The sequence below is a fragment of the Nannospalax galili genome, unplaced genomic scaffold (genome assembly GCF_000622305.1).
Source record: "Nannospalax galili isolate Female #2095 unplaced genomic scaffold, S.galili_v1.0 scaffold275, whole genome shotgun sequence".
Taxonomy (NCBI): domain Eukaryota; kingdom Metazoa; phylum Chordata; class Mammalia; order Rodentia; family Spalacidae; genus Nannospalax; species Nannospalax galili.
Window position 1 is genome coordinate 872,515 of NW_008335440.1, and position 12,233 is coordinate 884,747.

A 12,233-nucleotide genomic window follows, 5' to 3' on the forward strand; every position below is an offset into this window, starting at 1 on the left:
AGTGAAGCTCAGGGGTTACATAACCTCACTCATGTAAATTGGTGGGGACCTCCTAAGAGTCCAACCTAAAAATCCTCCAACCATTTGGCTGTATATCCTCTGTCCATCCTTTTCCCATATGATGGGTCCAGGTGGCCATGCACAGTTTTGTGTAATACACTCGAGTACTAATATTTATCCTAAAATAGGTACACCATTAACATTAGTATTGATGACATACATCTCAATTTTGATGCTATTCACAGTCAGTATAGTTAGAACACAGACAAGAAGAACTTCAGGTTTAGAGATATCTTGGCCCTGGCGTTGTCCCAACTCCTGGGCATCGTTCATCAGGTTCTTAATCATTCCCCAGGTCACAGGAGGCTGCATCTTCTTCTGGCCGGGTCTCCTTTTCCACTTCCCCAGGGTCAGTGCAACCATCTTTGCTGTGGGGGCTACGGTTGAGTGGTCTGACATATCTGAGTGGCACCCATCAAGGGGAGGATTCATTTTCTGGAAAGACACAAGCATATTCTCGTCCCATTGTTAGTAGAGGTGCTGGAGTTTTGCTCCACAGTCCTGACTCAGGGTCCTTCCAAAGTACTTGTGGCAGAGGCTGTGGGACAGTCAGTCCCTGCCAGTGCTTGGCCATTGGAGAAATTCCTTGATCATTTAGTGCGAAAAAATTTAAAGTTAGTAGAGACCTGTGTAATAAGAAATGAGGATTCTGTACTGTTATCCCAGGTATAGGTGATTTCCTGGTATTTATGTTGTCTCTCTATTATTGTTTGTCCTGTGGTGTTGTAAGGAATGCCAGTGGTATGTGAAACACCCCAAGCTTCACAGAATAGTTGAAAAATTTTACTAGTATAGGAGGGCCCATTATTGTCCTGGGTTGCTGGAGGTATTCCTAAAATTGAAAATGTTTGAATAAGATGTTTAATTACATCTTTTGATTTTTCTCCTGTATGAGCTGTGGCATTTAAAGCCAAGGAATAAGTATCTACTGTACAGTGGACATATTTAAGTTTTCCAAATTCAGTAAGCTAGCCCTCGCTGTCTCACTATCCAGTGTGGATCTCCAGGCTCTCAAGGTGCAGAGGCGCACCTGATCAAAATATTGAGCTGGTAAAACCTTTTGTGCCTCAGCATCAGCATATTGACCTTCACCCTTAAGCATGTCAGCTGTCACATCAACATTAGCTTGAGCATTTCTTGCTGCTTTCGCAGTACATTCATCATAGTATTTAGACTTAAAAAGAAGCCATTGTCCCGGGGACAAGGCAGCCTGGGCAAGGTGTTTGAAGTCCCAAGCAGTGACTAATTATCGAATAAGCTGATCAAAGATGGCCATGGTAAAGGGGCCATGCATACCATTTTCCATCACATCCTTGCTCATTGCTTTTAGCGTTTCAAAGCCAAAAGGACTATGCATTCTAAGTTCAGGGTTGTCAGCTACCGCACGGCCAGCTGGGATGTGAACTGGAAAGAACTGAGGGGATGGATATGGCAAGGGAGCCAGAGGTTCTCTAGAGAAAGTGTCTCCTGTGAGCAGATTTTGAAACATGGGAAGGAGAGATTCAGGGTCAGAAGCAGAAAAAAAAAGTATAAGAAACATATGACATGGGGAATGCTGAGGGACAAGGGGACATAGGGAGAGATCCTAAAGTGGAGGCCACCTCCCCCTCTCTAATAGAATTAGAGTCGAGTGGTTGCATTCCCAGAGGCTGTGCCACAGCAGGAGGGGGCACAGGCAGCTTCACAGCACTCAGAGGAGGTGCCAGCAGCTGAGTAGCAGCCTGAGAAGGTTCCTGCTGTTGGGCTGTTGTGGAGGGAGGACTGGCAGGGGGAGGGAGCAGAGGTGGAGGTGGCTGGGCCACAGAGGAAAGGGGTTCCTCTTCTATTTGGAGACACTGGCAAAGAGCAGACCAGAGAGGGAAATAGAAGACAGGAACAGTCTTTCCCTGCTTTTGATAATTCTGTACATTGTCTCCTACTCTTTTCCAAGATTCCAAGTCAATAGTTCCCATAGCAGGAAACCAAGGATTACATTCTATAGTAATATCTAAAAAGGCCTTAATCTGCGTTTCTGTACATTTAATTCCTCTAGACTTTAGCATGCATTTAAGAATAGATTGGAAGTGAGACCGGTCTGGAGAGAGATAATTACCCATATTTACAATTGCCCCTTACCTATGAACCAGCGTGACAAGGGGATCCGATCAGCCTAAGGGGGGAGAATTGCTCTGTATGCAGCGAAGCAGAGGTCCGAGAAGGTCCCTGTTCAGGCACCAATTGTGGGGACTCAGGTTTGCTTTGCTTAGCCGGGGGCCTGCTGGCTTCGGGGCAGAGAGCCTGATCAGCGACAGAGTCAAACTCTGGCACCTGTGTCTTCCCAACAGGATGATTTATTTTAGAATTTAGATGGTTTTTATACATCCCAAGGAACTAGCAGTCATGTGGATATGACAGTTACATATAAAGATTTAAGGTACAAAGAAACAGGACATTTAGTCTGTTAGTTGGTGCCATGATTCTTAAACTTTTACTCAAGGTTATCAATGCCCATCCAGTAATTTATTGGCCACAATCTTTTCTTTCTTAAAAGCATGGTAAACTTTCAGCTTTTAGCTCAGGAGCAAACCTTTGACCTGGCCTAATCTCTTAGCCAGGGATAGCTGAGTTATTTGTTTAGGACAAGGAGATGAGCTAAGGGTTGTTGACCAAGACGCTTTCCCACACAGCAGGGAGCCTGCACTTTTATGACCAGGCCGCCTACTCCTGACAACCCAACAGTGTTCTGCAAGGCAGGGATTATCAGAGACACTTTTCTCAGTGCCCCTACCTTTTAGCAGAGAATGGAGCCTGGACATATAAGTCTTAGGCTCACCTCACCATATAGGCTGGCATCCTGGTTTCCTACAGAGCTATGCAGGCTTCATTAGCCCCAGGAAAGGCTTTTGGCCCGGGTTTATATCACAAGATGACAGGGAGGACCAGTGAAGCCCCCTGAACAGATAGCATTTCTTGGTATTATCTTACGCACTGAAAAGTCAAAAATTCGTGTGAAACCTGACATCATGACTCCCAGGTGTGATATGCACACCCTAATCATCCTAGACCGGCATAGTCATGCAAGTGTTCTCTCAGGTGGAGTTTTAACCTACTTCATGAATACTCGTGTGTTGCAGTGATGTGTGGCAGCCTTTCTGGGGTGAGGATGGAGTTGCCCGAATTGAGTCGACAGGGTCTCCCAGAAACAGCCTGGCTGTGGAATGGCTTACTTGTGGAAAGAGTGCTTCTCTGGATCGATGATGAGGACAACTACCTGAGGATGCTGAGGGTCTCATAACAAATGGCAATCTGAGGTCCAGACCTGTACCTCTGTGGAGACGACTAAGATTCTCACAGCCTGGCATAGCCTGGGTTCTCCTGCCAGGCAGTTTGTAAACACATTGTTCAGGCTTCCGTTTACAGGGCCACGAGACCTCGGCATCAATCCAATGTTCACAGACTGAGAAGGCTGGCCTCCCTTTCTCTCCTTTGCTACTCAGCTCTGGAAATGTGGAGAGGCTCTGGGTGTTCTTGAGACAGCATTGAGGACCTTGGGAAGAGCCCATAAGGACAGGTTCCCATACAAGAGATTGTACTTAAGGTCTCTTTCTTCCTGCCACACGAGGAAGCCCTTTCTATAGGAGGGGATCCAAATTCCAGTCGTACAGGGGGAACTTAGATTCAGGGTAGGGTTGTTACTTCATTCATGTCTTTGTTTCTCCCACTCTGTCTTGTGGAAAGACAATTTTGTGAGGAATGTGGTATCAGGAAAACCTGTGTAGTATGACTTGCTGTGGGTTGGGCCAGATGGAGGTAAGCACGCCAGGAGGCTCAGCATCCCCAGTGAAGCTTTCCAGATGGGTTCAATGAGTGGGGATTCATGACTCTCACAGTCCAGCCCTCGCCCATCTACCGATTCCATTTGGAATCAATGACCCCGGGGCCATGGGTATTTGTGAGCATCCCCGCCGTTGAGAAAAGATGCCCTCTTTGACCTACAGCTGAGGTCTTCTCTGTCTTTGTGACTGCAGGAAAGAAGCAAGAGACTCGTGAAATGCCTGGAAAGAAAAGGTAAGCGGCTCCTATACCCTTTTAATATACTTTCTGTATTCTGGCTTTTGTCAGGTCAGAACATTTTGGGATAGTTTATGAGAGGGCCTGTCAGGAGGCTTTAAGCTTCCAGGCTTCTTGGGTGCTTCTCTCCAGGACACGTTGGTCATTTATCTTGTCTTCCCCAATTTTGATCTCCTACATTTTGGAAACTTCCCTTCGAGAAGTGACCTCTGTCAATAAATTGAAGGGACAATCTACCCAGCCCTGAATTCTGTGTCAGTGAGAGTAACTGGTTGCTCTGAAAGAGGCAGCAAGCGCCTGACATTCTACATTTTCTAGGCAGGTCCCTGGGCAGCATCAGTGTAAATGGCATCAAAGAAATGGCTGCAGGTACATCCTTTATCCAGGAAAAAGGAATAGGAATTGAACTCTGCCTTGGAGTATTCCAGGTCCAGGAGCAGAGTACACAGGTGCACAGCAAAGAAGTGGTACAGGAAGCAGGGCTGGTGGGGTCATCAATTTAGATTGTCTTCTAGGCTTCACCAGGACCTCTTCTACCCACATTCAGAGGGAGAGTGACGTCCTTTGAGATATGCCTCTGAGTCCCATGTTCTGTCTCGGAATTCCCATGCTGAGTACTCCAAGGTCCCTAGGTTCTGCGCCAGTGAAGCTGGACTCCAGAGGGAGAGCTTTACAGGCTTCACTGGCCCCAGGAAATGGTTTTGGCCCGGGTGTACATCATGGGATGACAGGGAGTACCACTGATGCCCCCTGAACAGATAGCATTTTCTGGTATTGTCTTATATGCTGAAAAGTCAGAAATTCGTGTGAAACCTATAATCATGACTCCCACGTGTGATATGCACGCCCCAATCATCCTATACTGGCATACTCATGCAAGTGTTCTCTCAGATGGAGTTTTAAACTACTTTATGAATACCCGTGTGTTGAAGTCATGTGTTACCACCCTACAGGGGTGAGGATGGAGCTAAGGAGAACCTAGAGCTCACCAGGGATGGGTGGGAAGGGGTAAGATCTTCTCAGTTCAAATTTGCGCAACAGTGCCAAGGGCCATATCCATGCCACACGACCTCTCCTGTGCTGACAGGATGTTCTCTTCCCAAGATTCTCATTGGATGGCTCCTGTCATTCTGCTGTTTCTAGACCAACACATATCAGGCTTCTCCACATTGGGCGTGTGGCACTTCTGCACTGGCAGTGTAATTACATTGTCTCCTGTGCATTTCTGTTCTTCTGCCTGAATCGAGTAGACAGGGTCTTCCAGAAACAGCCTGGCTGTGGAATGGCTTACTTGTGGAGAGAGTGCTTCTCTGGATTGATGATGGGAACAACTAACTGAGGACACTGAGGGTCTCATAACAAATGGCAATCTGAGGTCCAGACGTGTAGCCTCTGTGGAGACGACTAAGATTCTCACAGCCTGGCATTGCCTGGGTTCTCCTGCCGGGCAGTTTGTACACACATTGTTCAGGCTTCTACTTACAGGGCCACGAGGCCTTGGCATCAATCCTATGTTCACGGACCAAGAATGCTGGCCTTCCTTTCTCTCCTTTGCCACTCAGCCCTGGATATGTGGAGAGGCTCTGGGAGTTCTTGAGACAGCATTGAGGAGATTGGGAAGAGCGCGTAAGAACAGGTTCCCATACAAGAGATTGTACTTAAGGTCTCTTTCTTCCTGCCAGACGAGGAAGTCCTTCCCATGGGAGGGTATCCAATTTCCACTCATACAGGGGAAACTTAGATTCAGGGTAGTGTTGTTACTTCATTCATGTCTTTGTTTCTCCCACTCTGTCTTGTGGAAAGACGATTTTGTGACGAATGTGGTATCAGGAATACTTGTGTATTTTGACCTGCTATCAGCAGGGCCAGATGGAGGTAAGCATGCCAGGAGGCTCAGCATCCCCAGTGAAGCTTTCCATATGGGTTCAATGAGTGTTGATTCATGACTCTCACAGTCCAGCCCTCACCCATCACAGATTCCATTTGAAATCAAAGACCCTGGTGCCATGGGGAATTTGTGAGCATCCCCGCCATTGAGAAAAGATTCCCTCTTTGACCTACAGCTGAGGTCTTCTCTGTCTTTGTGGCTGCAGGAAAGAAGCAAGAATCTCGTGAAATGCCTGGAAAGAAAAGGTAAGAGGCTCCTATATCCTTTTAATATTCTTTCTGTATTCTGGCTTTGTCAGGTCAGAACATCTTGGTATTGTTTATGAGAGGGCCTGTCAGGAGGCTTTAAGATTCCAGGGTTCTTGGTTGCTTCTCCCCGGGACACATTGGTCCTTTATCTTGTCTTCCCCCATTTCGGTCTCCTGCTTTTTGGAAACTTCCCTTCGGGAAGTGACCTCAGTCAATCATTTGAAGGGACAATCTACCCAGCCCTGAATTCTGTGTCAGGGAGAGAAACTGGATGCTCTGGTAGAGGCAGTTAGCACCTGACATTCTAGGTTTTCTTGGAAGGTACCTGTGCAGCATCAGTGTACATGGCATCAAAGCAATGACTGCAGACACATCCTTTGTCCAGGAAAAAGGAATAGGAATTGAACTTCGCCTTGGAGTATTCCAGATCCAAGAGCAGAGTTCACGGGTGCATGAAAAGGAAGTGGTACAGGCAGCAGGGCTGGTGGGGTCATCAATTTAGATTGTCTTCTAGGCTTCAACAGGACCTGTTCTACCCACATTTGGAGAATGACATCCTTTGAGATATGCCCTGAGTCCCATGTTCTGTCTCGGAATTCCCATACTGAGTACTGCAAGGTCACTAGGTTCTGCACCAGTGAAGCTGGACTCCACAGGGAGAGCTTTGCAGGCTTCACTGGCCACAGGAAATGGTTTTGGCCTGGTTATACATCATGGGATGACAGAGAGGACCAGTGATGCCCCCTGAACAGATAGCATTTGCTGGTATTATCTTACATGCTGAAAAGTCAGAAATTTGTGTGAAACCTGAAATCATGACTCCCATGTGTGATATGCATGCCCCAATCATCCTATACTGGCATAGACATGCAAGTGTTCTCTCAGGTGGAGTTTTAACCTACTTCATGAATACCCGTTTGTTGAAATCATGTGTTACCACCCTTCAGGGTGAGGATGGAGATAAGGAGAACCTAGAGCTTAAAAGGGATGGGTGGGAAGGGGTAAGAGCTTCTCAGTCCAAGTTTGCGCGACAGCACCCAGGGCCATATTCATGCCACATGACCTCTATTCTGCTGACACGGTATTCTCTTCCCAAGAATCTCATTGGATGGCTCCTGTCATTCTGCTGTTTCTAGACCAACACATATCAGGCTTCTCCATATTGCACGTGTGGCACTTCTGCACTGGCAGTGTAATTACATTGTCTCCTGTGCATTTCTGTTCTTCTGCCCAAATCGAGTAGACAGGGTCTCCCAGAAACAGCCTGGCTGTGGAATGGCTTACTTGTGGAGAGAGTGCTTCTCTGGATCGATGATGAGAACAACTAACTGAGGACGCTGAGGGTCTCATAACAAATGGCAATCTGAGGTCCAGACGTGTAGCCTCTGTAGAGGCGACTAAGATTTTCACAGCCTGGCATTGCCTGGCTGGCAGTTTGTACACACATTGTGCAGGCTTCCGCTTACAGGGCCATGAGGCCTTGGCGTCAATCCTATGTTCACGGACCGAGAATGCTGGCCTTCGTATCTCTCCTTTGTCACTCAGCTCTGGAAATGTGAAGGGGCTCTGGTTGTTCTTGAGACATCATTGAGGAGCTTGGAAAGAGCTCGTAAGGACAGGTTCCCATACAAGAGATTGTACTTAAGGTCTCTTTCTTCCTGCCAGACGAGGCAGCCCTTCTTATAAGAGGGGATCCAAATTCCAGTTGTACAGGGGGAACTTAGAATCACAGTAGGGTTGTTACTTCCTTCATGTCTTTGTTTCTCCCACTCTGTCTTGTGGAAAGACGATTTTGTGAGGAATGTGGTATCAGGAAAACGTGTGTAGTATGACTTCCTGTGGGTTGGGGCAAATGGAGGTAAGCATAACAGGAGGCTCAGCATCCACAGTAAAGCTTTCCAGATGGGTTCAATGAGTGGGGATTCATGACTCTCACAGTCAGGCCCTCGCCCATGTACCGATTCCATTGGGAATCAATGACCCTGGGGCCATGGGGAATTTGTGAGCATCCCCGCCATTGAGAAAAGATGCCCTCTTTGACCTACAGCTGAGTTCTTCTCTGTCCTTGTGGCTGCAGGAAAGAAGGAAGAAACTCGTGAAATGCCTGGAAAGAAAAAGTAAGCGGCTCCTATGTGCTTTTAATATTCTTTCTGTATTCTGGCTTTTGTCAGGTCAGAACATCTTGGTTTTGTTTACGAGAGGGCCTGTCAGGAGGCTTTCAGCTTCCAGAGTTCTTGGGTGCTTCTCTCCTGGACACATTGGTCATTTATCTTGTCTTCGCACATTTCGGTCTCCTGCTTTTTGGAAACTTCCCTTTGGGAACTGACCTCATTTGATCATTTGAAGGGACAATCTACCCAGCCCTGAATTCTGTGTCAGGGAGAGGAACTGGATGCTCTGGTAGAGGCAGTTAACACCTGACATTCTAGGTTTTCTGGGCAGTTCCGTGGCAGCATCAGTGTACATGGCATCAAAGAATGACTGCAGGTACATCCTTTGTCCAGGAAAAAGGAATAGGAATTGAACTTTACCGTGGAGTATTCCAGGTCCAGGAGCAGAGTGCACAGGTGCCCAGAAAGGAAGTGGTACAGGCAGCAGGGCTGGTGGGGTCATTAATTTAAATTGTCTTCTAGGCTTCACCAGGACCCTTTCTACCCACTTTTGGAGGGAGAGTGACGTCCTCTGAGATATGCCTCTGAGTCCCACGTTCTGTCTCCGAATTCCCATGCTGAGTACTCCAACGTCACTAGGTTCTACCCCAGTGAAGCTGGAAGCATGGGAGGACCAGTGAAGCCCCCTGAACAGATAGCATTTCTCAGTATTATCTTACGCACTGAAAATTCTGAAATTCGTGTGAAACCTGAAATCATGACTCCCAAGTGTGATATGCACGAACCAATTATCCTATACCGGCATAGTCATGCAAGTGTTCTCTCAGGTGTAGTTTGAACCTACTTCATAAATACCCGTGTGTTGAAGTCATGAGTTGCAGCCCTTCAGGACTGAGGAAGGAGCTAAGGAGAAACTAGAACTTACCAGGGATGGGTGGGAATGGGTAAGAACTTCTCAGTCCAATTTTGCGTGACAGCGTCAAGGGCCATATTCATGCCACACGATCTCTTCTCTGCTGATAAGGTGTTCTCTTCCCAAGATTCTCATTGGATGGCTCCTGTCATTCTGCTGTTTCTACACCAACACATATCAGGCTTCTCCACATTGCGTGTGTGGCACTTCTACACTGGCAGTGTAATTACATTGTCTTCTGTGCATTTCTGTTTTCTGCCCAAATCGAGTAGACAGGGTCTCCCAGAAACAGCTTGGCTTTGGAATGGCTTACTTGTGCAGAGAGTGCTTCTCTGGATCAATGATGAGAACAACTACCTGAGGACGCTGAGGGTCTCATAACAAATGGCAATCTGAGGTCCAGACGTGTAGCCTCTGTGGAGATGACTACGATTTTCAGAGCCTGGCATTGCCTGGGTTCTCCTGCTGGCAGTTTGTACACTCATTGTTCAGGCTTCCGCATACAGGGCAGTGAGCCATTGGCATCAATCCTATTTTCACAGACCGAGATTGCTGGCCTTCCTTTCTCTCCTTTGCACTCAGCTCTGGAAATGTGGAGAGGCTCTGGGTGTTCTTGAGACAGCATTGAGGAGCTTGGAAAGAGCTCGTGAGGACAGGTTCCCATACAAGAGATTGTACTTAAGGCCTCTTTCTTCCTGCCAGATGAGGAAGCCCTTCCTATAGGAGGGATCCAAATTCCAGTCATACAGTGGAAACTTAGATTCAGGGTAGGGTTGTTACTTCATTCATGTCTTTGTTTCTCCGACCCTGTCTTGTGGAAATACTATTTTGTGAGTAATGTGGTATCAGGAAATCCTGTGTAGTATGACTTGCTGTGGGTTGGACCAGATGGATGTAAGCACGCCAGGAGGCTCAGCATCCCCAGCAAGCTTTCCAAATGGGTTCAATGAGTGGGGATTCATGACTCTCACAGTCCAGTCCTCTCCCGTCTACCGATTCTATTTGGCATCAATGACCCCGGGGCCATGGGGAATTTGTGAGCACCCCCACCGTTGAGAAAAGATGCCCTCTTTGACCTGCAGCTGAGGTCTTCTCTATCTTTGTGCCTGCAGGAAAGAAGCAAGAAACTCGTGAAATGCCTGGAAAGAAAAGGTAAGAGGCTCCTATATCTTTTTAATATTCTTTCTGTTTTCTGGCTTTTGTCAGGTAAGAACATCTTGGTATTGTTTATGAGAGGGCCTGTCAGGAGGCTTTCAACTTTCAGGGTTCTTGGTTGCTTCTCTCCGGGATACATTAGTCATTTATCTTGTCTTCCCCCATTTCGGGCTCCTGCTTTTTGGAAACTTCCTTTTGGGAAGTGACCTCAGTCGATCATTTGAAGGGACAATCTACCCAGCGCTGAGTTCTGTGTCAGGGAGAGAAACTGGATGCTCTGGTAGAGGCAGTTAGCACCTGACATTCCAGGTTTTCTCGGCAGTTCCCTGGGCAGCATCAGTGTACATGGCATCAAAGCAATGACTGCAGGTACATCCTTTGTCCAGGAAAAAGGAATAGGAATTGAACTTTGCCTTGGATTATTCCAGGTCCAGGAGCAGAGTTCATGGGTGCACAGAAAGGAAGTGGTACAGGCAGGAGGGCTGGTGGAGTCCTCAATTTTGATTGTCTTCTAGGCTTCACCAGGACCTCTTCTACCCACTTTGGGAGAGAGAGTGACATCCTTTGAGATATATCTCCGAGTCCAACGTTCTGTCTCGGAAATCCCATGCTGAGTACTCCAAGGTCATTAGGTTCTGCCCCGGTGAAGCTTGCCTTCACAGGGAGAGCTTTGCAGGCTTCACTGGCCCGAGGAAATGGTTTTGGCCCAGGTCGCCATCATTGCATGAGAGGGCCGAAAAACGAAGGCTGCGAACACAGAGCATTTCTCGGTATTATCTTAGGGACTTAAAAGTCCAAAATTCATGTGAAACCTGAAATCATGCCCCCCAAGTGTGATATACACGCCCAAAACATCCTATGCCAGCTTAGCCATGCACGTATTCTCTCAGGTGGAGTTTTGAACTCCTTCATGAATACTCGTGTGATTTTGAACTCCTTCATGAATGCTCGTGTGATGCAGTCATGTGTGGCAGCCTTTCTCTGTTCAGGAAGGAGCTACTGCAAGCCTCGAGCTTACCAGGTATGGGCTTGAAGGGGTAAGCGCTTCTCAGACCATATTTGCCTGACAGTGTCCAGAGCCATATTCGTGCCACTCAAATGCTTCTGTACTGAAAGGGTATTCTCTTCCCAAAATTCTCATCTGACGGCTCATATCGTTCTGCTATTTCTAGACAAACACATGTCAGGCTTCTCCTCACTGCGCATGTGGCACTTCTGCACTGGCAGTGTAATTACATTGTCTCCTGTGCATTTCTCTTCTTCGCCCGAATCGAGTAGACAGGGGCTCCCAGAAACAGCCTGGCTGTGGAATGGCTTACTTGTGGAGAGAGTGCTTCTCTGGATCGATGATGAGAACAACTACCTGAGGACGCTGAGGGTCTCATAACAAATGGCAATCTGAGTCCAGACGTGTAGCCTCTGTGGAGACGACTATGATTTTCACAGCCGGGCATTGCCTGGGTTCTCCGGCCGGGCAGTTTGTACACACATTGTACAGGCTTCCATTTACAGGGCCACGAGGACTCGGTATCGATCTATGTTCCCGGACCAAGAATACTGTCCTTCCTTTCTCTCCTTTTCCACTCAGCTCTGGAAATGTGGAGAGGCTCTGGGTGTTCTTGAGACAGCATTGAGGAGCTTGGGAAGAGCTCGTAAAGACAGGTTCCCATACAAGTGATTGTACTTAAGGTCTCTTTCTTCCTGCGAGACAAGGAAGCCCTTACTTTAGAAGGGGATCCAAATTCCAGTCATACAATGGGAACTTAGATTCAGGGTAGGGTTGTTACTTCATTCATGTCTTTGTTTCT

General features: G+C 47.4%; 1 long non-coding RNA gene and 5 other non-coding genes across 8 annotated transcripts in view; all 6 read left to right on the forward strand.

The window, feature by feature from the left end:
* LOC103731783 overlaps positions 1 to 11,352 on the forward strand; it is a 25,115-nt gene extending 13,763 nt beyond the window's left edge. The window contains exons 4-6 of one of the 3 annotated variants that reach the window (XR_607171.1): positions 4,068 to 4,107; positions 10,383 to 10,422; positions 11,316 to 11,352. This is a non-coding gene — a long non-coding RNA (uncharacterized LOC103731783). Of the gene's footprint in view, positions 1 to 4,067; positions 4,108 to 6,173; positions 6,249 to 10,382; positions 10,423 to 11,315 lie in introns of those variants that run through there. The other 2 variants (XR_607170.1, XR_607172.1) reach the window with 2 other exon arrangements.
* On the forward strand, positions 3,288 to 3,354 carry LOC115069877. The gene has a single exon (XR_003849111.1). It is a non-coding gene; the product is annotated as a small nucleolar RNA SNORD109A (small nucleolar RNA).
* LOC115069880 lies at positions 5,423 to 5,489 on the forward strand. Its single transcript, XR_003849114.1, has one exon. It is a non-coding gene; the product is annotated as a small nucleolar RNA SNORD109A (small nucleolar RNA).
* Positions 7,552 to 7,618, forward strand: LOC115069875. Its single transcript, XR_003849109.1, has one exon. It is a non-coding gene; the product is annotated as a small nucleolar RNA SNORD109A (small nucleolar RNA).
* On the forward strand, positions 9,605 to 9,671 carry LOC115069876. The gene has a single exon (XR_003849110.1). It is a non-coding gene; the product is annotated as a small nucleolar RNA SNORD109A (small nucleolar RNA).
* A 413-nt stretch (positions 11,353 to 11,765) lies between the features above and the next one.
* Positions 11,766 to 11,831, forward strand: LOC115069878. Its single transcript, XR_003849112.1, has one exon. It is a non-coding gene; the product is annotated as a small nucleolar RNA SNORD109A (small nucleolar RNA).
* Positions 11,832 to 12,233: the final 402 nt, after the last annotated feature.